Below are 25,866 nucleotides of genomic sequence, written 5' to 3'. Positions count from 1 at the left end.
ATTTTTGAGGGTGGGTGAAACATAGCCCCTGTAGAGTGGGTGGGAACTTAGAGGTCTAGCCATTCCTCATACACTCTTTTTTTTAAAGATTTTTTTTTTTTGGTATGGACCATTTTAAAAGTCTTTATTGAATTTGTTACAATATTGCTTCTGTTTTATGTTTTTTGGTTTTCGGCTGCGAGGCATGTGCTATCTTAGCTCCGCAACCAGGGATCAAATCCACACCCCTGCGTTGGAAGGCGAAGTGTTAACCACCGGATCACCAGGGCAGTCCCTCCTCACATACCCCTTTTTGTGTGTGTGTGTGCGGTACGCAGGCCTCTCACTGTTGTGGCCTCTCCCATCGCGGAGCACAGGCTCCGGACGCGCAGGCCCAGTGGCCATGGCTCACGGGCCCAGCCGCTCCGCGGCATGTGGGATCTTCCCGGACCGGGGCACGAACCCGTGTCCCCTGCATCGGCAGGCGGACTCCCAACAACTGCGCCACCAGGGAAGCCCTCTTAAACGGTCCCTGCTCCACTCCTTTGCCTCACCTCTGCCTCACTGCACAGGAACTTCAGTTTGACTTGCTTCCTCTTTGGTTCAGAGTCACAGTTGTGTCCTAGTTTTACCAAAGATAAACTCTATGTTCCTTATTCTTGTTTTTCTTATTGTTTTAGGGGAACTTTTGAGAGAAAGGTGCAGGGGGCAGAACCATTTTTATTCTGTCATCTTAAAACTAGAAGTCTTCCAACTGGATATTTAGTGGGAAAAAAGCATGTTTTTCCTTTACTCTCACACTGCTACCACACTCACACTTCTGATGCCAGGTGTGTGGGGTTCCCCTCACTCCACACACCAAGCAATTCTGTGATACTAGCTGGGTGTCCTACAATTTAACTCAATTCCGACACTATCTACCTGGGATAGTACCAAATCCCACAGGTTAAGGGCTCAGTCCCACAGGACTGCCCCCCCTCCACTTCAGATGCTAATCACAAGTAGTGAGTACCCATGATACCCACAATTTCCATCCAACTTGGCTACAAATTGGAGATTCCCATGACCTCCTCTCCCTTGGATTCCATTATTTGCTAGAGTGGCTTACAGAACTCAGAGAAACACTAACATATGTTTAACATTTTATTACAGGATATGATAAAAAGATACATATGAAGAGACATTCAATACATAGGGTCTGGGAGGGTCCAGAGAACAGGAGCTTCTGTCTCCGTGGACTTGGGGTGCGCCACCTTCGTGGTACATGGATGTGTTCACTGACCTGGAAGTTCTCAGAACCCCATACTTTTGGGGTTTTTATGGAGACTTCATCACATAGGTATGATCAGTCATTAACTCCATTTCTAGCCCCTCTCCTCTCTGGAGAATGGGAGGTAGGGCTGAAAATTCCAAGCTTCTAATCATGGCTTGGTCTTTCTGGTGACCAGTCCCTATCCAGGAGCCTATCAAGAGTTACCGTTATTACCGAGAAAATTCCAAGGGATATAGGAACTCTCTGTCAGGAACCAGGGTCAGAGATCAAATATTAGAACAAAAGATGCTCCTAGTACAATTATCACATAAGAAATTACTAGGGTTTTACGAGCTCTGTGCCAGAAACTGGAGGCAGAGACTAATATACATATTTTCTATTACCTCACAGATATTCTTTATTATTTATTCAAGAAATTATTAGAGGAGAGGCTGGGGGGCTGCATGGGAAAAGAGGACCAACAGTGGAAGAGATGCTAAGCTCTGCCTCTGTTAGTACGTCTTACAACTGGAACTAATTTAGGCCAATGGGGAATGTACTGACTTACATAACCAAACCACTGAAAGAACAATGATGGCTGGATCTTACTAGAACTAGGCACTTGATCCTTTCAGGACTTTCTCTAGAGATGGCTACATTCAACAAGTGGTGGTGAATGACTTGTGCTCATACCTTGATATTAGCACCCTCAGAGAGGAAAGAACTACTATCTATCACTCAGCTATTGGAAGAAAATATCTAGAGAAATTCTTTGACTGTCCCTGCTTGCATCATGAACTTGCCCCACAGGGGCCTGGGAAGCTCCATTTGGGAGAAATGAGGAGAAAAGTGGCAAGGGTCTAAAAGAAGGGGAAGCAACACCAATGTTCCCTGGGGGCATCATTGGTGTCCTGTATATTCACTGAACTGTTGACCTACAGCTCACCACTGCCCCTAAATGGGCTTCTCCTTTGACAAGGTACCTAGAAAACACAAGATCCATTTATTATCTCACTTCCTTCCCAAACGTCTATGAGCACCTACTATATGCCAGTGGATACTGGGAATAAAAAGATGAATAAGACCCAGTTGCTGACCTCAAGGAGCTCACAGTCTAATTGTCAAGAGACTTATGTAAACAAACAATTGCAGGACAGTGCTGTGAGTGCAGCAATCCAGATGCTTAGAAGACATAGAGAGAAAGGAGGCTGTAATTTCCTCTGCAGGAGCAGTATTTTGGAGTGGTGATACAAATTGGGTTTTGAAAAAACATAAATATGAGATCACCAGCAAAATAGGAAGAGGGAAGACATTCTAAGCAGAGAAAAAAGAATCATTTATTCATTTGTTCCAAAATATTTTTTGATTACCACTAGATATCTTGTACTAGGTAGGCACTGGGGATACATTTCTGAACAAAATGGTCCTTGAAGTTTGCCCCTGCTCTTGAAGCATGATTAAGTCAGACAATCAAATTATCAAACGAATAAATATCTAATTACAAACTGTATTAATTACCATGGAAGAAAAGTATAAGGTGCCATAAGAACCCAACAGGGTTAAGAGTGGGACAGGAATGTGGGAGGAGGGGTCACAGGACGGAGTATCAAGGACTCATAACCACTTCCATGTGGCTGGATAGAAATGGAAGGTCTGGCTGTCTTGGGCAAGGCAACAAGTCCATTGCTCCCATTTTGCCCTTAGGCTGTTCCATACTCATAAATAGTTCTTCAAAACTCATGGAAAGAGAATTAGAAATTCTAGAGTTTTTCTCTTCTTTCACCAAATTTATCTTATCTGAGAATTTCAAACTTCCATTTGAAAATTATGGAGATTCTAGTCAGACCTAAGCTGTCATATTGCTGCCTGCTGCCTCCATCAACATGTCTGAGTCCATCTGGAGTTTCTCAAAATCCTTCAGTGGGTTTTCTTTCGTAGTTTTTTTTGTTTTCTATTCTTTACTTTCTCCAAACAACTGTGTCATCAGCTGCCTTCTCCAATGTATGTTTTTTTTAAAATTTAAGATTAATTTTTTATTTAAATATACATATCATACAAAAGTTTTATCTCATAAAAAATAGCCCCATATTAAATAACTTTAAAGATACATAATTATTTATACATAATGCTTTCAATTTAGTTTATCCATTATTGTGAATCCTTTTGGTCCCTGAACTTAACTTTGGGTTTCTTTTTAGTTTTTTTGTTTTGTTTTGTTTTTGGCTGCACAGCTTGTGGGACCTTAGTTCCCCAACCAAGGATTGAATCCAGGTCCTCAGCAGTGAAAGCACAGTGTTTAACCAGTGCACAACCAGGGAATTCCCCTGAAATTTACCTTTGTTTCCTCTCCTAAGGCTGGATGCAGCATATAACTGCCCCCATGGGGAGGAGCAAGAAATCAAAGGTACTAAGGAGACCAGTCTGAGTTATCATTGATGATGTCAAGAGGCACTCAGCAGAACTCATTTATGTTATTCAAACGTAAATGAGAAAATAAGCAATATGAGCAAAGTTCAATAGGTTGTTCACATAAAGTATATTTCATATCACAAAAGATTTAAATACACCTAAGTTACTTAACTACTTCTGAGTCCTTTGAAGTAACGTCAATATTCCAATTTCCACGTTTTGTTAAACTTTCTGTTGAATGTGTTACGCACTCAACAATTGGAGATATTTTTAAAGAGTTAATTTTGGATGCACTCTCTCTTCTACTATAAAAAATAATTCGTATTTTTTATTTCCATTTAGCAAATCAAAGCTGCCCATTTTTGTCCTTGTATGTGATATTATCAAGTTGTGGTGAGTCACTGGTCTATTCTGCAGAGCACTGGCTTCCTGGTTACACCAGGCTGAATTCCTCTGATTCATACTCTTTAACATCTGCAGTGTCCAGACTCACATTTAAAAGAGAACACTCAGAACAGCCTGATGTCCTAGGAGCACCCAGACCAGCTACCAAGGGTCCTCAGCAAAGTTGCTATGGTATGTCTTTGGTGCCTTCCCAAAGCCTACAGCTTTGCCTCTCCCCATGTCCCTTCTCATTTGCAGTTTTCATGCTCTTAGTTCTAGTGAAGAACTCCTGAGGTGGCATGAAGGAGTCATTGAGAGAAATGAAGAACAGCATCTTGGAGTGACACCGACAGTAAATGATTCTTTGGCTATGGGAGTACTTGAAAGTCTATATGTCCACATCCAACTGTACTTACACATCTTGAAAGACAGGCCCTCAGGGAAGGAGGGGTGGGTCTGTGGAAAAAGATAAGGGAGGGAAGAGGTCCAGAAAGGAGGAGCTCAGATGAGAGCTCCACCCTCAGGAGCAGAAGGGGAGCCATCAACACTTCTGAGTAGCAGATAAGGGTAAAGTTGGACCACGTGTAAGGTTTTTGGAGACTTCATAACTTCCTCATGTTGTTAATTTTCTTCTCCTTCTGTTTCCCCATGGTGACCCCAAGAAAACCCTTAAAACCAAAAGGGTCTGTGTACTTATTTTGGTGCACAGCAACACAGGGATACATCCCACTCCACATCCACTCTTGGAGAAAAATGAGAACCAAGAAATAGAGTAGTTGCTAACAGCTCAGAAAAGAAAAGCAAGCAAGCTGAATTTCTCAGATCTATGGGAAGGAGAAAAGAGGTTCAAGGGGTTGGGTCATAGAGTCTAACTGGGAAGAGAGCCGTAGAGTCCCCAGTAACCCTCCTCTTCCCAGTGCCTGTCCCCCTCTAGTACTCTATGTTTTCAAATGTCCTTTCCTTCCTCATCCTTAATCCAAACTCCCATTTGGGCAAAAGAGGAAAAAGGAGTGCCTGGACCACCATGGCAAAATCAAGGAAGGCTTTGGAGAACAGGAAGCCACGTATGAACTTCTTAATTTGGCATCATCTCTAACAGAATTCTTGTATGATTGCACTCTTCTGGGTCAGCATCCATGGGGTATCCAGGGAAAATATCATTTTTCAAAAGGAATAGCTACTTTCTATTTAGAGCTTAAAAGGAGAAGGTAGGGTAGAGCCAGTCCCAAGAGAAATATCCAGTGGAAGAGTTCTTAGCGTCTCCTAGCTGCACTTCAGAAACCATGATTTCCTTGAATGTATTCTTGAATGTGATTATATTAGCTAGACACAGATGGCAAATATTTCATGTTAATGACTAATCTGTGTTCCTTTTACCTTGCCACTTATATACGTTATTAGAAAATGAAGACCTCAATCAGCCCATTATAAGCAGGAGATCCTTTTCTTCAACCTCTAAATCCATCTCCAGACCTGGGTGTTCTTCTGATCTAACTGCACATGTTCCTTCCAATCTTCTAGGATGCCCTGTCATATGTATACTCAAGGGAATCTTGAGTAGCACTCTGGCTGCATGCCATTTCCTAGCTCCTCTTCTCCTTGAGTTTGGGCTGATGGCTAAAAGGACCTACCCTTTGAGGGTAGGTCCTTATGGAGTTCTGGCTATGAAGGTGGCCTCTGCAGTCTGACAGCCTGCATTAGAACACCTGCCCCCTTGACTAATAGTATTACCTTGAGCAAGTGTCTCAATTCCCAAAGCCTATAAAATGGGGATCACAAATTTGACATGGCCAGTTGACAGTGGTACAGACTTGACTTCTGCTAAAATAATAACTGACAATAATCCCAAATAGTACCAAATAGTTGGTATCTCATTTACACAGCAAAGACAACTGACAGTCCTCATTCTGAGTGGTCACTTCACCTAAGTGGGCAGAGAGCACTTCCATCCAGCCCAGCACTTATACAACACCTAATTGTTAAAGCCAGATAGTGCCCGCCAACCAGACACTTCAAGGCTTTGTTTTCTTAATATGGAAGAAAGCTGGTTTGTGATGTTTAGTTTTAAAAGATGTGGTAGTCAACCCCAAAATGGCCCCCCAATGATCCACACCTCCAGGTATTCATGGCCTTGTGTAATTCTTTCCTACTTTGCATCAGAGTTGGTCTATGTGATGAATTGACAGCAGAAGTGATGGAATGTCACTCTTGAGGCTAGGTTATAAAAAAATGTGGCTTTTGCCTTGCTCCCTCTTGGATCAGTGGATGCCAGCCACCACGGCTTGAGGCAGCCATGTGAAGAGACTGATAAGGCAAGGAACTGAGGCTTCTTGCCAAGAGCCATGTATGTCAGCCATCTTGGAAGTGGATCCTCCAGTCCTGGTCAAGCCTTCAGATGACTGCAGCCCCAGCCAACATCTAGACGGCAACCTCATGAGAGACCCTAATCAGAACCATCCCTTGAAGCTGCCCAGATTCCTGACCCTCAGAAAGTATGAGATAATAAATGTTTATTGTTTTCAGCTGCTAAGTTTGAGGTAACTTGGGGGGTGTGGTATATAGCAATACATAACTAATACCATACGCTTTCTCTCTCTTGAACCTGAGCCCCCATAGTCAAAACTCTGTGCTATATTCCTGCCTAGGAATAAAAAGAAACATCCACTTAGAGCTTACTCTGTGGTATTAACAGTACCTATATGATCAGGTTGGGAGGACTGAGCAGGGTAATACATGTAAAGTGCTTAGTGTGAGCCTAGCATGTGGTAAGCATTCAACCAATCTAGTTATCACTATTCTGCAGAAACATAGGGTAGTTGCTGTAGATCTTGGTGTCTGGGACACTTAGGGCTTAACATAATGAATGAAGACTTAAAGTTAAGGGTGCAGGGAAGGAACCCCTGAGGCACATTTCCCCACTCCTAGTAGCTCTTAGGGGTCAGTCCTTAAACTGCTGCAGCCAGGGTTCCTTCTGTGAGAGCAGGAGGGACAGATCAGAGAAGAGACATTCTTTTTGGCTGGCTCCTAAAGTGACTAAAGCAGTATGTTAAAAGATAGAAAAAGTTTACTAAGTGGAAAAAGGGAAAGAAAACAGGAGTGTAAGGGAGTGGATTCATCTTTTTCTGCTTCTTAATTTTGCCCAGGTACTACCTTGTTTATTTTCAGTTTCCACTGGGTTAAGTAGAAGCTCTGCTCAGAAATATTCCTTACTGTGCACAACTATGCACTCTGTAACTTAGAACAAAACACAGGTCCGCTGTCTAGCATCTGCTCATGGCCCAGGCCATCTCTGGTATAAGCTGTACACAAATGTGATGGGCTCTGGGAGTTGCACACCAAGAGGCTTATCACTGGGTCATTTGTTCTCAGGGGAGACACATCAGAAGGAAAAGACTGTTTTTGAAAGACTAAGAACAAAGCGAAGAATATGAAGGACAAAGTGGAAGTTTGTCAATCAATGTGCCAAACTAAAGTGATTAGGCAGAAAAGAAATTGAAGAACAACTGAGAGCCAAGAGTGGTCAGAGACAGACTAAAAGAAAACGGGTCAGTTGGAACAATCTTGGAACTAATTCTGTAAATGTGGCTCATACGCTGAATCATTATCCTGAAACACCCTAGAGTATAAGCTTCACGGTTTTTATCTGTTTCAATTACTATGATGTTCCTAGTGCCTACATCAGAGCTCAGCACATAGAAGGAGCTTGATAAATATTTGTTAAATAAATGAATGAATATGACTAAACATAGCTCAACAAGTCGGGGTAAATATAGAGAAACCTATTATTTAAGTATACTCACAGATTTATTTCTCAAGTTAAACACTTTTGGTTTACAGAGTTTTTCACTGATTTGCCTGATATTTCAGTCGTCAATGTGCATTATGCAGCTCACCAGGCTGCAAATTCTTGTCCCCAAACTTTGAGCTCCACTCACTTGTTAGACAAATTAGAAAGAATATTTTAGCTTTGTGGGTTATGGAAATAGGCAAGCTGGCTGTTTCAAATATGTTATATGAGAAAATTATAGCTTGAGTTCATAGGTCAGTAACAACATATTAACATAGAATTAATTGTCCTATACTTACTTCGAGGATTGTAAGCTATATCTTTCAGGGGTAGAAATACACTCCCCTGCTCCCCGTGACCTACTGTTAGAGAAACTGCTTTGATAAGACAAACTGCTTCACTCAGCCTAAGGCTCTACAGGGTCACTGTATTACTGTCATTCCATTTGTACAAATAAAGAAGAAACCTAAAGAATTTTGATATCTTTTCTGTCACTTCTGGTATGAAAAAGGGACACAAACTGTGCTTATTTAACTAGAATCCTTTAGTCCTTCAGGACTTTGAATCATTTCAAAAGTCTCTTGAGAGGTAAACAAATCTCTCTACACAGAGATACTGGCAGCATAAAGTTCAGGTCAGAGTACATGTAGGAAAGACTCTCCACAGTTACCCACAAGTTTCGTTGATTGTCTGTCCACAGCCAAATTGGTCTGAGCTTCCTCATAGCTCAACCTGGGAACAGTACAGTCATCTAGAGCCATTCTGTGCCAATGACAACCATCTGCTTCCCACGTGCCCTTTCTACTTGGACAAATAAAAACAATCACCCCACATGAAAACCCATTAATTCATATTTCTTCAAAGACACTTAGCCCCACCTCGGAACAGTAAGACATCTGACAACCTTGGAAGTATTTAGAATGTCTGTGCATTTTCACAAGAAAAATACTCCTGGTTCCTTTTTTGGAGACTTTTATCTTCCCATCTGTCTGTAATTGGATTACTCAAATGATGTACAAAGAGTGGGTAAACAATTATTTACATGAGCCCTGGCTTACAGCACTAAGTTTTGACCATAGAGATACTGGTTTAAAAGGACACAGGATTTGTTATAATCCTATTATTATTTATATTCATAACAGGTTTCCTTATCCTCATAGATAATCCACTCTTTAAGTATTAGGAATCTGAGAGTGGTAGATAAAAGAAGTGAACTGAATTCACTCGTTCAACAAGTATTATTGTGCTTACTGTATGTTGGTCTGGTAGCAGCACTGGGATACAGGGGTGATGTTATATTTATTGAAGTTAGACACTGTGACTTTTTCACTTTTTCCCTCCTTCAGAAAGTACTTGTATCTATGTATCTATCTATCAATTAATTAATTTTTACCACTATCTGCAGCATGGCACCAATTTGCACTATAATTATTTTTTAAGGGCAGAGTTTTATCATTTTTATGCTTTATGCATTATAAAGCTTGGACATTTGGCCTGAGGCAAATGTATTTAGTTCTCTTTTCAGTCCAAGATTATTTTATCAAAACAAATAAAGCCAGGAAAACACCTTCTTTGAGAATCAATGTTACTGTTGTCACAGTACTATAAAATTTGCCACTTTAACACTATTGATGAAATAAATAACGATGGTTAAGTAGTAGCCAAATTCCCAGAATTATAGAAGCCTGGGAATTGCTTAGACAAAAAGAGCAGGTGGTGAGAAAGCTCCAACATCAAAAAGAGAACCACAAAGGCAAGGCAAAGGTTTACAGCTTTGGCACTGCCCTGCCTTTGAGAAATCACTCTAGAGGGCAAAGGGCACTAGGGTGATTACTACTTTAAAATTAAAAGCATCTCTAGAGGAGGGGGGACGAGAGACAAACCTTATTATGCACATACACACACGTGTACATACATACACATACACATATGTGTATATGCCTACATATGTACATAAATATATAAAATAGTGTATATCTGAGGGAAGGTAATGGGGAAAAGTACAGGAGTCAAAGAGAAACTATGTGAAACCCCTCCCACCCCAGGATTTTGAAAAGTTCTACTTGGCTTTTGAAGAATGCACCTCAGTGAAGGGGAGAGCAATCAGAAAGAACTCACACATGCTGAACCTGCCTTGTTTTTTCCTTTCTTTTAGTTTGCCTACCACTAAGCAGCAAAATGGGCTGGGAATTCTTTTTAGACAAATGGCAGTTTAGCCCCTGCTACTGCTGGAAAGTTAGTCATTTTAGAGTCCAAAGTCTGGGAGGGAAAAAAGTACCTCGGGTTTTCCTTATGCCAACTATTAAAATGGAAGTTTCATAACAGCACAAACTTGCTCATAGCTATAAACCTGGCAGAAAGGACAGCACATAGTTGGCCCTCAAAAAATATTGTTAATTGAATAAATGGATGAATTAAAGGATTAGTGAATGAGATCAATGAGTATTGAGTGTTTTCTATATGCAGTGGAGAATACAGGAAATTATAAGACATAATTGCTACCTTTAGGAAGCCTTGTAACCAGATAGGGACACAAAATTAACAATCATAAAGTAGTTGGAGGACAATACGCGATAGTAGCAATAAAACCACTATAGTTTTGACAAAATAATCTTGAAAGTTAGGTTATGAGTGGTTCAGTCTATAATGCTCTTAAATGGCTTGGAAAACAGAGAGATGATGCTGAGCTGGGCCTCAAATAATTGATAGGGTTTAAATAACTGCCTGCTTACTAACCTCCCCCCCCAACTCCATTGGCATCTTGGGGGGTTTTGAGGCACATCCTTAGAACCTCTTGGGCTGGTTCGTTTATTTATTCATTCATTCATTCATTTATTTATTTGCCACGCTGCGCAGCTTGTGGGATCCTAGTTCTCCAACCAGGGATCGAACCCATGCCCCCTGCAGTGGAAGCATGGAGTCTTAACCACTGGACCGCCAGGGAACTCCCTTGGGCTGGTTAAAATAACTTAAATTTGTAAGAATGTGTTAAATTCATCTGTCAGGTCTACTTGCAAGTACAGCCCTGCTTTCATTAAGATTAGAGGAAAGAAGACAAAGGACGATTTTGTAAAATAAGTATGGTGACCATATATTTGGAGCTCCAACCCCGTATGTGAAACTGAGACTCCATAGAAAAACCTGTGCTCAATACATACTTGCACACTGTCTGATACGGATATCATGGCCCTCTTCTCACTCGTCACAGGGAATGTGTTATTGGTTACACAGTGGACTCTCACTCGTCACAGGGAATGTGTTATTGGTTACACAGTGGACTCTCGTTCTTTGCTTTAATTAGTACTTCAGGAAAGTTAGCTGTCAGAGATCTTTGCTGACAACTTAAAGACTGATTTGTCTTTAAGGCCTGTAAACTTGTCTCCTTTGTAGCTTAAAGTCAAAACATCAATGGATCAAATGGATAAAAGCCATTTTGTTTGTCTAATCGAATGGAGTGAAGCTGTAAACTTGAACAATATGGGATTCTACAGCTTCTCGGGGACATTTTATGATACCACCCTACTAATGCTGCCATACTTACACCTACCTATGCTTTCCCAATTTTGCTTAATATTACTTTTTGCAGAAATATGGTTGGATGGTAAAACATGTTGTTTTTTTTTTTTACTTTGTTGGCCTCTCACTGCTTTCTTTCTATGCTTTTCTTAAATCAGGTTGTAGATGGAAATGTATGTTTGTCTATTAAGCCAAGAACAGGCTTTGCTAAATTTAATGGGAAAATGTGGTCACACTAGGTTTTTTGGAAGATACTGAGAAGTGTCCTGAAATGAAATCAGCATACAGCACAAGTCTCTACTAAAGCTCTTTATGTTTTGCACTGCTCTTAAAACAAAGCAAAACAAAAACAAAAAGACAAACTTTTTACTGAAAAAACAAAACAGGTACAGAAAAACACACAAAACAAATAGATAGCTTAATGAGTTATTACAAAGCAAACACTTTTGTAATCACCAACCAAGCCAAGAAATAGAGCTCTGCCAACCCTCACCCCCACCCAAAAGCCCCTCCATATACTCATTCCAATGATAACCTCCTCTCTCCAAAAAAGTAGCCACCATTCTGAGCATTATAGCAATCATGGCTTTCTTTACAGTATTATCACCCAAGTGTAATAAGACATCCAAGTGTACATTCCTGGACTATTATTTAGTCTTATCTGCTAAGCAATGTTTTCTTTTAAGTCTCTTTTAATCTATAGGTTCCTCCTCCAATCCTTTTCTTTACACCCTGTTAAAGAACACAGATCACTAAACCTGTACACTCTCCTACACTCTAAATGCTGCTGACTGTACACCCATGGTTCAACAAGTTTCTCTGTCTTCATTTCCTTTATATTGTTTGCTGGGTCCAGAGGCATGATTAGATTCAAGTCTTCCTCTGGGAAGACTAGGTGCTGTGGTCTGAATGTTTGTGTCTCCCCTAAATTCATATGTTGAAATCCTAACCCTCCAAAATGATGGTATTAATAGGTGGGGCCTTAGGGAGGTGATTAGGTCATGAGGGAGGAGCCTTCATGAATGGGATTAGAACTCTTATCAAAGAGATCCCACAGAGCTCCCTAGGGCCTTCCACCATGTGAGGATACAATGATAAGTCTGCAACCCAGAAGAGGGTTCTCACCGACCATGCTGGCAGCCTCCAGAATTGTAAGCACTAAATTTATGCTGTTTATAAGCCATCCAGTCTGTGGTATTTTGTTATATTAGCCCCAGGGGACTAAGACAATAGCTAATGACGTTTTCTTTCACTGGGAGGCACACATCTGGTTGTCTCTCCTTTTGTGATGTCAGCAGCATGTTGATGCTCAGTGACTACACCATTAATTTGTTGAGGGTTGAAAAATGGTGATACTCTAAATCTGTTATTTCTTTTAAAATTATTAGCCTGAATGCTTTTATAAAAAGATGCTTCCCCTCATTTACTATTAAGAGACACAATGGCACTGTTGATACAGGAAAAGTAGGATAAATAGTTGATTCTTTTGCACTGTCAGTTTTCAAGACAGTGAATTAGCTCTCTATTGACCTCTACTTTAAGGAGGTTGACTACTTTAATAGATACTAAAAATTGTAATTTTATTGTAAATTTGTAATTGTCTTCAAATTGTAACTGTCCTGTCTTTTCTTTAGGTTGGCTCCTAGGCCTTTGGCTATGACCCCAGTAAATCTTAATAACTTCCTCACTATCTAGTATAACAAGGCACTTGAAGTTTATCCTGTATATTTACTGCCTACTATAGGCTGAATTGTACCACACCCCCTCCCCCATTTTTTATGTTGAAGTCCTAACCCCAGTACCTCAGAATGTGACTTTATTTGGAGATATGGTCTTTACAGAGGTGATTAAGCTAAAGTGAGGTCATTAGAGTAGGCCTTAATCTAATCTAACTAGTGTCCTTATGAAAAAAGGGGGAAATTTGGACAGAGAGACACATGTAGAGGTAAGACAATGTGAAGAAACATAGGGAAAAGACGGCCATCCACAAGCCAAGAGGGGAGGCCTGGAATAGATCCTTCCCTCATGACCCTCAGAAGGAACCAACCCTGCCAATACCTTGATTTTGGATTTCTAGCCTCCAGAACTGTGAGACAATAAATTTCTCTTGTTTAAGTCACTCAATTGTGGTATTTTGTTACAGCAGCCCTAGCAAACTAATACACTACCGAAGAGCTGAAGCACCCATTTCCCCGAGAAGCACAGGTTTCTTTTAGGGAGAAATGATATTTTCAAGATCACAATCTGGCTGCTAGGTATGGTCATGACTACAGGATTTGTCACTGTTTCTAGGCCTCTTCAGTGGATGGAGACATGAAAAACCTTTCTATTATAAAACAATACACAGCTACAGAAAAACATACATTTTAAACATAAAATACCTCTAAGTTAATATTGATATTTTCAATTCAAATTCAGGACAGTAGGTTTTTCTATGTAACCCCTCCTATATTTAGTCTTCCACACTGAAAATGCTGGTACTCAAGGGCAGAGGGTAAAATAGAATTCAAATATTCCATAACTGCTATTTATATTACCCTGCTTTATATACATCACAGGCTCAGAAAAATACAAATAGAATTACTGAGAACAGACAAAAATTTTTCCCATATTCCTCTCCCCATTCTCCTCCCAGTTTTAGTAGTTGTACTGTATCTACATTGTCAGAGAGCCATTACATACCATACTATCCCTTTTAATCCTTATTTAATCCTAGTCGTACACGTAATTATTTGTTTAATGCTCATTAGCAGGCCTAATAGCAATGTCTCTTTAGTCAGTTTGATTGTCCAAAGGTTGTTGTCTAATAGACTCCTCAGTGAGAAAATGAGAGTGATATTCTCAGAGTTCTTGCATGTTGATAAAGACTTGTCTGTGCTTTTTATACTTGATGGTCAGCTTTGCAGTTTATCCTTGATTCTCATTTGTTTTCTTTGAGTGCCTTAAATATGTTACTCCATTTCTGTCTGGCATAAACTGTTGATAAGTCTGATGATAATCTCATTGCGTGTGTCATATAAATCCCATGTTCCTTTTGCCTATATATCTAAAGGATTTTTTCCTTTTTTCTTTAAAGTCATTAATTTTACTAAATTATGTCTTGGGGTTGTCCTGGTGAATACTCTCAGATACATGGTGTACTCTTTCAACATGTAATTTAAGTTCTTTTTTCTTTATTATTTCAGCAAAGTTTTCTTGAATTATGTTTTTTAGTATTTGACTTGTTCCTTCACTTTGATTTCTTTTTTGAGGACTTCCTTTTATCTATATGTTGGATCTTTGTTGCCTTTAATTTGTCACTTTCTCTTGAATTGTTTCCAAATCTTTTAACTTCTTTTTCATTTGAAAAATTCTTACTCTTTTCATCTTTTATTTCCCTTAAGATATTATTTATATGTTCTCTTGTGTTCTTTTTAGTTAAGACTTCATTTCTAAAATGATTTTTTATTTTTAATTTTACGTTTAAAATAAAATGTGATATGTTTTTTTCATGTCAATATCATTTAGATTGTTTTTCTTAATACCTTTTAGATTATTGTCAAATTAAAGCTTATGGTCTCGATGTATTCTGTGGACACATGTTTCTGATGTCCTTGCACTGTTGGAAGTGATGTCATTCTGCTCCTTATTTTCCCCTCCCCCTTTTTTGGTATAGTAACTAATTTATTGTCGATTTTTATGTGAAAAGAGATTTCTGAATTTTTAGAAGGAGGCATGGTTCAGGGTAGCTTTGCTAACCTCACAGAGCTCCCTCTTTTGTTTCCATGAAGGGTTAAAAAGTGTTAACTGCTTGCTTCCTGAGATTTCCTGCCTGTGGTTCTTCTCTTTCCTTTGTTTATATTGCCTTTATCTTGATTAATTTTGATTCTACTCTCAGAAGGCTGGGTCAGGCTCTATTCTGGAAGGGAGCCCTAGCTGGTAATTTCATAAGCTTATTGAGACCAATCTGTTCTAGTCCCTTCCATCCTCCCTGTAGGCCTCTCACATTCATCTGCCATTGGAGTAGGGGAAACACCTCCCAATTTCAACTGCTATTCACAAATTGGTCTTTTGCCTTTCCAGTAAATATCTATTGGCTATTTTTTCTACTCTGTTTTCAGGTGCATCAGAGGCCCTATTGCTTTCCTATGCTTTCTCCCACACAAATGGAAGGTCTTGTGGATTTTGGTGGCTTGTTCTCATTTGCTTGTAGTTTGGGTTTTCTGGGGATACCTTATCATCTAATTTTATGACAAATGTTTTCGGTTTTGCTATCTAGTGGCTCTAGGTATTGTAATATGGGGATTTGGAAAGATTAAAAAACTATGTCACTGCTGCCATCATCCCAGAATCTTCTCACTCTTAAAACATTTTTTTTTTTTTTGTGGTACGCAGGCCTCTCACTGTTGTGGCCTCTCCCATTGCGGAGCACAGGCTCCAGATGCGCAGGCTCAGTGGTCATGGCTCACGGGCCCAGCCGCTCCGCGGCATGTGGGATCTTCCCGGACCGGGGCATGAACCCGTGTCCCCTGCATCGGCAGGCGGACTCTCAACCACTGCGCCACCAGGGAAGCCCCTTAAAACATTTTTAAATGTATATTTAAAGCACAACAATATTGTCCAGCACACAGCCCATAATAAGGTGGTGTCCTGACCCAGCAGGTTGCATCAGAGATCTTAGAGCTAGACAGAGCTTCAAGGAATCATCTGGTCCAACACCCTGTGGTCAGGCAAGAAAAGCATCATCCTAAATTTCAGAATAGGTAGCAGTAGCACTCCGAAATTAAGCACAAAGTGGAACCTACTATTTAGTAGTTTTAAATTTTGATGTTTTCTTATAGTGTTTGTATAAAAATCTAAATACATATCTACCACAGAATATTATTCATTCAAACTAAAATAAACGTCAACATACAAACAATTCAACAGTGCAAACAGCAGGTTTATGTTACATTGGGTATGGATGAGTGTTAAAATGTCTGTATTGGTTATAGTCGTGAATTGGAAATATTAATTTAAAATAGCTATTTAAACCAAATCTGAAAATCAGCTAAGAGTAACATCCAATTCAATCAGTTCGTGAATAGCTTTTTGAGTGATCCAGAATATTTTAATGCAAATTCTTGTGAATTAACTGGGGAATAAAATCTCTGGTGATGGTAAAATATTGAATTAATGATAGAAGTTTCTCTTTTTAAAAAGAAAGACAGCTCTCCATAATAACAAAAAGAAGTAACTACAATACAAGATGAAAATAACCTAAAAGCAAACAGAACATGTCATTAATAGAGTCCTTCATTATCTAGCATAGCCTGTAATGGAGAAAATGGCAAGTATAATTCTGTTATCTTACCATAGGCAGTACACACACACACTGTAAAATCCATCTCTTCATTTTCTGGTTGAAAAGATCATTGTAGAAAAGGAGTGCCAGGGAGTGGAAGTCATGCTGATTTATTGGCAATTAAACCTGCAGGATTTCTGCACTCTCTTCAAAACAAAGTATCTGAGCCTATTCAGCCAGGATGATTATATAGTGGGCTATCTACTAAAACCCAGGAGTCTCTATGTTAGCGCACAACAAATACAATTGACTTGTCTGTACTTAGAAGATTACTGCTATTTTCTGTGCAGATTCATGTTGTATTTTCCTCAAATAGCCTAAGCCCAAAGAATTACCTTGTTCATCAGTTTAATAAGCAGACTCTTACCAAGTGGTATATAATTCTGCTTGGGTGTATAAGAACTTTGGTACAAATAAAAATATGGCCTCATTTAAAGCAAGGGAATGTATTACTGAATCCATATAATCTCTCTATGGTGCCTCAGCCCCAGCTTAATGAAATATTTGAGATAATATTTTGAGGGTTTGATGCTTATTATGGACTGAATGTTTGTGTCCCCCCAAAATTCATGTTGAAATTCTAACTCCTAAAGTAACAACATTAGCCAGTGGGACCTTTGGGAGATAATTAGGTCATGAGGGTGGAGCTTTCATGAATGGGATCAGTGCCCTTACAAAAGGAACCCCAAAGAGCTCCCTTGCCCCTTCTGCTGTATGACGATACAATAAGAAGTCAGCAGTCTGCAACCCAGAAGAGGGCTCTCACCAGAACCTGTCCACGCTGGCACCCTGATCTTGGAGTTCCAGCCTCCAAAACTGTGAGGAATAAATTTCTGTTGTTTATAAGCCACCCAATCCTTGATACTTTGTTATAGCAGCCCAAACTGAGACAATACTAGTGCAAATTAACTGGCTTTTATCCATTCCATGTCTAGATACAACCCAGGTTACCTAGGCTAGCTGTTTAGACCATGGATGCCATTTATATACAAACATTCCCACTTGTCCTACAGATGGTGATAGGTAGGCTTAGGTGCTAGGAATGAATCTCAGCAACACAGGTAGGTGAGAAAGAGAAGGAAGGTAGGAATAGTTAGTTGAGAGTGGGGAAAAGTGATCAGGTTAACATTTCTGCCTCTGTCCAACCTCATTATACCTGAATTGCTTCTACTCCTTAGGAATAGGAATGTGGCCACTGTACGTTGTACCATATAGGATCTGCCTCAGGCACTTGCCTGCCTCCACCATTCCTACTTTCTCTTCCTCCCTACCAGCCTGTATTGCTAAGGTCTCAATTATTCATCCATTCATTTCATTCATTCATTCATTCAGTAAATATTTATTGAGACTTTAATATACACCAGTTACTATTCTAGGCCCTTGCAAAATGGCATGGCTCTGTAATGCATCTGTTTTTAAAAGTTGTTTTCATTTATAAAACTTTAAATAAAAATGATATATTTATTTTTAAAAATATAGAAAATGAAGAAGAAAATTTAATCTGCATTATAATCTCAATAAATACTATTAAGCATTTCACTGTGTATCTTTTTGGTCTTCTTTTTACCTCTTCTAATGTTTTTAAGTTGAAACATTACAGGCATACAAAATGTTAGAGATCAACAAAATAAGCACCCATGGACCTATTACACCGTTTAAAAAATAAATTATTACACAAATTGTTGAAGGCCCTTTCCCAGTTGTATAAAACTTTGTCACTATCAGGGGTTACCACTACCACGAAGGTTATCTTTATTTTTTACCACACTGACAGGTAGTATTGTAGTATATTTTTACTACATATATGTGACATATAGGACTGTTTTGCATGTTTTTAAAACTTTATATGAATATCATTCTGAATATACTCTGCAATTTGCTTTTATCCCTTATCATTGTTTTTGAGTTTTATTCATGTTTGTGTATTTAGCTCCATTTCATTGATTTTAACTGTTGTATCATAGATATTCCAGTGGATTCTTTTTACTCATTTTCCTATAAATTGACGTGTAAGTTGGCTCTAATATCTTGTTGTTAAAAACATGCAATGACCATTCTATTCATATCCCCTTGAGCACAAAAGGGGGAATTTCTCTGGGATATATACCTAAGAATAAAATTGTTGGAACAAAGGCTGCAAATTATCTGGATATTACCAAATGGCTCTTCAGAGTGGCTGTATTAACTTATACCTACCACTAATATAAGTGTAATGTACTCTTAAAGTGTAAAGAGATATAGCCATACTCACACTCATGCACATATTGTATATATATCGGTGTGGATATCATATGTATGTATCAGGACTCAGAAGATCCAAGCCTGGATATTCCCACCTGGTTCTCTTTCCTTCTCTTCTTTGCCCTGACCAAATTTCTCTCACCTCCCTGGCCTTCAAGGCCCTGCTCCAGTTCCTCAGGAGGCCTTCCTTATCAACACCCCTCTCCAACCCCCGACTTCCCGAGGCAGCCCCTCACATATACTCAGCATCTATGATGGGTATTTAGTGTTTCAGAGGTCTATGCTCTAGCTCCACATCATATAATCAGCTCCTCAAAGGCAGGAGCCATTTTGAAGATTTATCGGCACCTTCCAGAATCCAGTGCCACATTCATAATGGGTTCTTGAAGAGATTGGTGAATTGTTGTTAGACTGAAGTCAGTTTCCTTTTGAAACCAAGCAGGACCCTGTGGGGCCCTCCCTGGTACAAAAGACTTTCTGTGTCCAACATTTCTTGTTTGTGGGAAAAAGGCTTCCAGCCTCCTAGGCCTTCCCTGAGTTCCAAAGGGCAGATTCAAATGGTTACTAATTCGGAAAGTGAGGGAATGAAGAAACAAAAGAAAGGCAGTCAAGAAACAATAGTGCAGCTATGGGGCAGGGTTCTGGTTCCTCCTCGGGGGATATGTATAGCAATCTGATATTTATCTCTGAGTTCCTATAGGAACTAAGGCTCCCAGGTGGAGGATGGTAACTTCAGGCTGAGCATAAGCACAGGGAATCTAGACTGGTTGGAATCAGAAGGCTGATGATTGAGATTCCTGGAACACCACCCTGTTAATTTACCACCAACCAATCAGAGGAAGGTCATACACCCCGTAGTCCTCCCCGCAAATTTTGCCTATAAAAACTCTCCCCCAAAGACCGTCATGGAGTTTGGGCTTTTTGAGCACAAGCAGCCCGTTCCCCTTGCAATAAACCTTTCTCTGCTCCAAACTTCGATGTTTTGGTTGGTTTGGCCTCACCATATGTTGGGCACATGAACTTGGGTTGAATAACACTTTTCCTCCCCTAGAGAGGTCAGATTATATTCTTCGAGTGACTTTCTAGGAACAGCTATCCTCCCCAACTTTGGTAATAACCAATTAAGATGCAGGTCCACACACCTATGGCTCCAATAATTTCATTCCCCTGTGTATATCTTAGAGAAATGCCCTCATTTTTCTTACATTCCTCCTCTTACTAAATTCTCAATGACAGCAACAAATACAGGCTAATCTTCTTGAATCCACTACAAGTGATACACTATTCTTTGAAAACCATAGCTACATAGAGGTAAGCATATACAGGTTCACAGTTCATTTTTGTTCAGCTTAGAAGAAATCTATACTGAGAGTTTTAACCTAGTCAGTTACCCAAGCACATTCGATTCTTAGTCCTGGGTCCTTGAAAAGTCTTCACTCTCCTTCTGTTCTCTATTTCTAGCTATCTTCTAGTCTTCTCCTCCCATGTCCTGAGCAATATTCCTTTTTTGCCATATCTACTCCCAAAACTTGTTGTATTTCCCTCCACAGGGTATCAAATTTTTAGATTTGTTTTTTTATCAGAATTTACTGAACCTTCTTTGTTTTTTTTTGTTTTTGTTTTGTTTTTACTTTTTTTGGCCACATCATGCAGGATGTGGGATCTTAGTTCCCCTACCAGGGGTAGAACCTGTGCCCCCTGCGGTGGAAGTGAAGAGTCTTAACTGCTAGACTGCCAGGAGAGTCCCTGAACCTTCTTTCACTCTGAAAGCAGCATGATGTAGTGAAAAGAAAGCAGACTTTGAAATGGATAGAACTCTTCAAATTCTTTGTACAAGTGAATCTCCACTCTATCACTTTATTGTGTTCAGAAAGTTATTAAACCTCCACCATTTTTCAGGTGGGGAAGTTGGTACCTCTGTCTCACAGCTGCTGAGAGGATGAAATAGGACAACATAGGTTAAGTGTGTTTACCATAGTGTCCTGCATATAGTAGGTGCTTGGTAACTCTTAGTGTCATTCTTCTTATTCTCCTTCCTCCCTCTTGTCTGCATTCCAGAAATTCTATCACTACTAATTAATTATTTTAGACTCCTAACTGACAGATATTTTAAGTCCGTTGTTCACTGTAAAGGAGTGTATTAGGCACTTTGTCCCAGGAAAGAGAAATCTGATGCAAACCTGTTACCCAGGTATATAGTGGGGCACTGAAATGGACACTCTTTCATCTAATCAAAACAATCTTACCAGCTGCACTCAGGGACCTAATGAATATTTGCTTGTCTCCTAAAAGGAAAGAAATGTTTCTCTCCACGTATATTTTATACATATGTATTATATATATAATTTCCAATAAATATATACAATTGTCCAATAAATATACCTATACATAACTATACCTACATCTATATATCTATATCTATATCTATATCTATATCTATCTCCTTACACTGGTTTTCTTGTACACATACTGTCTTAGTCCATTCAAGCAGCTATAACAGAATACCATAGACTGGGTAGCTTGAACAACAGAAATTTATTTCTCATAGTTCTGAAGGCTGGGAATTCCAAAATCTAGGTGCTAGCAGATTCAGTGTCTGGTAAGAGCCCACTTCCTGTCTCATAGACCACCATATTATTATTGCTGTGTCCTCACATGGCCAAAGAGGGTAGGCAGCCCTCTGGAGGTCTCTTTTATAAGGGCACTAATCCCATTAATGAGGGCTTCACCCTCATGACCTAATTACCTCCCCGAGTCCCCACTTCCAAAATACCATCATACTGAAGATTAGCTTTCAGTGTATGAATTTTCAGGGGACACAAACATTCAGTCTTTACCACATACAAAAAGTAATGGCATCATTACACCAGAGATATCCTGCCCCTCTCTACAGTTAATGTGCTTTTTACTACAGGACTTCTAAAATATTTTTAGACTATTTTAGAATAACATGTTATTACTTAGAATATTTAATTACTTCTTTTAATAATAAAAATCTCGAGGGACTTCCCTGGTGGCGCAGTGGTTAAGAATCCACCTGCCAATATGGGGGACATGGGTTCGAGCCCTGGTCTGGAAAGATCCCACAGGCCATGGAGCAACTAAGTCCGTGCACCACAATGACTGAGCCTGCGCTCTAGAGCCCACGAGCCACAACTACCGAGCCCACATGCTGCAACTACTGAAGCCCGCACTCCTAGAGCTCATGTTCCGCAACAAGAGAAGCCATTGCAAGGAGAAGCCCATGCACCACAGTGAAGAGTAGTTCCCGCTCACCTCAACTAGAGAAAGCCCACGCGCAGCAATGAAGACCCAATGAAGCCAAAAGTAAATAAATAAATAATAAATATATTAAAAAAAATCTTAATACCAGTAAGATTGCCTCAACACAGTGCAGATAATTTCCTTCCTATGTGTATCCATAAAGTAAATTCTTTGAAGGGTAAGCAGCTAGAAAAGAGCTAGTTCATTCTGAATTAGTTACCTGAAAAAGCTATTGGAAAGTCTCAGCCACACTTTTACTTATCAAAGTAAAAGAGCTATCCTAGATCGCCACAGGACTAGATAACTTGAGACTAAGAAAAAAAGAATCATTCATTAGGAAGTGTGAGAAATGTCTTAGGGTTGATTTTGTTTAAATGCCAATGTGAATTGATCATTAGCATTAGCGAGAGCCGTGCAAATAACACCACCTAAGAGGCTAAACCAACATGGAATTGTTTCAGAGCAATTAATTAACTTCCAAGCTTCTTGTATTAACACCACCTTATTTCCCTAGTGTAGATAGACAATTTGTTTTAAAAGTCAACCAAAAATTGTGATATTCTGCCAACAAGATTACAAGAGTGAAAAAACAACCCCCTAGTCAAATGCAAATTGTAGTCATATTAGTATGTTAATGAGCTAAGTGATAAACTGTGGGTCAAATTTCCTCCTCTTCAGCTTAAATAGCACTTGAAAAGGCTTATTTTCTAAATGTTTGGGAAACCTAGGAGAAGCAACAATTAAGGTTTATTACATGAATATTATCTGTTCAGCGATATGAAAAATTAATAGATGGGACTAAATTAAAATGAGACAATTCTTTCTAGTGATTTACAGGTTATTGAGAAGCATGGCTTAAAGGAAGCATATGTAACTATTCTAAATTTGGAGTGAAGTCTTTTCGAAATTTCTTATTTAACAATTAAAATAAAAAGGTCTGTTTTGTCTGTTTTGAAAGGAGATATGTTATCATGAGAAGGAATGTCTAGAGATGTAAATTTCTCTTTCTTGACCACTTATCAAAGAAGACTTTCTGGATTGAATTTACTCTCATCACCAGATTTCACCCTCTCACAAAGCAGTTATGTGCTTTTATACAATTTTTCTATAAATATTAACTACCTTTTATATATTTGTGTTCATTTTATAAGTTCCTTAAAATCCACAGCAAGTCTGATTGTATTTTGCAGCATCCAACTCAGCTCCTTGTCTGAAGACCACGCTCGGGAAAGCCAGGTGAAGACCCAAGAGGGCCAGAAGGTGAGGTGGTAAGAGCCTGAAAATGGGGTCACATGGATGCCGCTTCTTTTCTGTGTACCCATGTCCATCTACCCTCTCTTCCACTTTTGCAAGCTGGGCAAGTTACAAAATCTCCCTGGGCCTCAACTTTTACGATTCTAAGAGGGAGATGATAAAGCTTTATGTCCAAGGCAGTGGTCTGAACCTTGGCTGCACAATGGAATCACCTGGAGAACTTTAAAAATACTGATGACGGGGTCCGATCCCCAGAGCTTCCGTTGAGGAGCACAGGCTCCGGACGTGCAGGCTCAGCGGCCATGGCTCACGGGCCCAGCCGCTCCGCGGCATGTGGGATCCTCCTGGACCAGGGCACGAACCCGTGTCCCCTGCATCGTCAGGCGGACTCTCAACCACTGCACTACCAGGGAAGCCCCCCCAGAGCTTTTAACTTCATCGGTGTGGTTTTTGCCAGGGTACAGGGAGTTTTAAAATCCCTAGGTGATTGTAATGTACAGATGAGGTCAAGAACCACTGCTCCAAGTGCGTTAGAAGAATTAAATAAAACAAAGAAAAATAGTACCTGATAAGTAATAGGTCAAAAATCATTTGTTTTCTTTTTTCTTCTGTTGGTTTTTCTGTTTGTACTGGTAATTGTATTTGATCCTGGCTGGAAGCTAAGGGACAGAGGGAGAATTTCATTCAAAGATTTGTTTTATTTTTTTTAACTTTTTATTTTGAAATAATTTTAAATTTACAAAAGAGTTGCAAAAACAGTACAAAGAATTCTCATGTACCCTTCACCCAGATTCACCAATTGTTAACAATTAATTACATTTGCTCTCATTTTTTTAAAAAAAATTATTTATTTATTTTTGGCTGCACTGGGTGTTCGTTGCTGCCACGGGCTTTCTCTAGTTGCGGCAAGTGGGGGCTACTCTTTGTTGTGGCGCCCGGGCTTCTTATTGCAGTGGCTTCCCTTGTTGCGGAGCACGGGATCTTGGCGTGCAGGTTTCAGTAGCTGTGGCTCATGGGCTCTAGAGTGCAGGTTCAGTCGTTGTGGTGCACGGGTTTAGTTGCTCCGCGGCATGTGGGATCTTCCCGGACCAGGGATCGAACCTGTGTCCCCTGCATTGGCAGGCAGATTCTTAACCACTGTGCCACCAGGGAAGCCCCTGCTCTCACACTTCCACATTCTCTTTATACATACAATTTTTTTTCCTGAACCAGTTGAGAGGTAGTTGCAGAAAACATGCAACTTCACCCTAAAGAGCATATATTTATTAAGAACAAGGGCATTCTCCTACATAACCACAGGACAATTATTTGGAACGTTTAATATTGGTACAATACTCTTATCTAATCTACAGGCCATATGTAATTTCTCCAATTTTCCTTATGTCCTTATGGCATCTCTCCCATGCCCTCCACTGCCACATTCAGGATCCAATCCAGGATCATGCATTAGAGTTGGTTGTCATGGCTTTTTAGTTTCTTCTAATCTGACATAATACCTTCTGCCTTTCATGATATTGACATTTTTGGAAACATACAGGCTAGTTGTTTTGTATCCCATGCCATCTTTTTTGTAAGTATTTATTTAATGATTTTTAGTAAATATATAGAGTTGTGTAGCCATCACTACAATCCATTTTAATAATATGTCCATCACCCACCAAAAATTCCCTTCTCCCCACCCCCACAGCCTTAAGTAACCACTAACCTACTTTCTGTTTCTATAATTTTGTGTTTTCAGAATGTCAAATAATAGAAACATACAGAATGTGGTCTTTTATGCCTGACTTCTTATACTTAGCCTAAAGTGTTTGAGGTTCATCCATTTGTAGCATATCCCTGTAGTTTGTTCCTTTTTATTGCTGAATAGTACCACTGTATGGATGTACCACATTGGTTGCAGCTTCTAAGATGGCCCTCAATGATCCCTGCCTCCTGGTTTTCATGCCCCTGTGTAATTCTTTCCCATTGAGTATGGGCTGGACCTAGTAACTCACTCCTAATGAACAGAATGTAGTGGGCTATCACTCCTGAGATTAGGTTAAAATCTAATTAGGTTAGAATTTAAAATAAAAAGACTATGGTTTCCATCTTGGGGGCTCTCATTCTCTCTCTCTTTCTTGAATCCCTCATTCTGAGCTGCCATGTTGTGAGCAGCCCTATAGAGAGGTCCACATAGCAACGAACTGATGTTTCTGGCCAATAGCCAATGAGAACCTGTGGCCTGCTAACACCACATGAGTGAGCATGGAAGCAGATACCCCTCCTCTGCAGTTGAGTCTTCAGATGAGACTGCAGCCCTGGCCAGCACCTTGACTGCAACCTTAGGAGAGACTAAGCTAGAGTTACCAACAAAGCAAGATCCAGATTTCTGACCCTTTGATTTCTCACAAGAATGGTGAGAAAATAAACATTTGTTATTTTTAGCCACTACGTTTTGGGGTGATTTGGTCATAGCAA

At 39.7% G+C, this 25,866-nt stretch overlaps 1 long non-coding RNA gene across 1 annotated transcript in view; it reads right to left on the bottom strand.

Moving 5' to 3' along the window:
* LOC132531468 (uncharacterized) overlaps positions 1-25,866 on the bottom strand; it is a 202,213-nt gene that overhangs the window by 144,571 nt on the left and 31,776 nt on the right. Inside the window, exon 3 of the long non-coding RNA XR_009544111.1 lies at positions 23,975-24,068. This is a non-coding gene — a long non-coding RNA (uncharacterized LOC132531468). The remainder of the gene's footprint in view (positions 1-23,974; positions 24,069-25,866) is intronic.

Source organism: Lagenorhynchus albirostris, chromosome 13 (assembly GCF_949774975.1).
Source record: "Lagenorhynchus albirostris chromosome 13, mLagAlb1.1, whole genome shotgun sequence".
Classification (NCBI taxonomy): domain Eukaryota; kingdom Metazoa; phylum Chordata; class Mammalia; order Artiodactyla; family Delphinidae; genus Lagenorhynchus; species Lagenorhynchus albirostris.
This window is presented reverse-complemented; position numbering and strand designations above follow the sequence as displayed.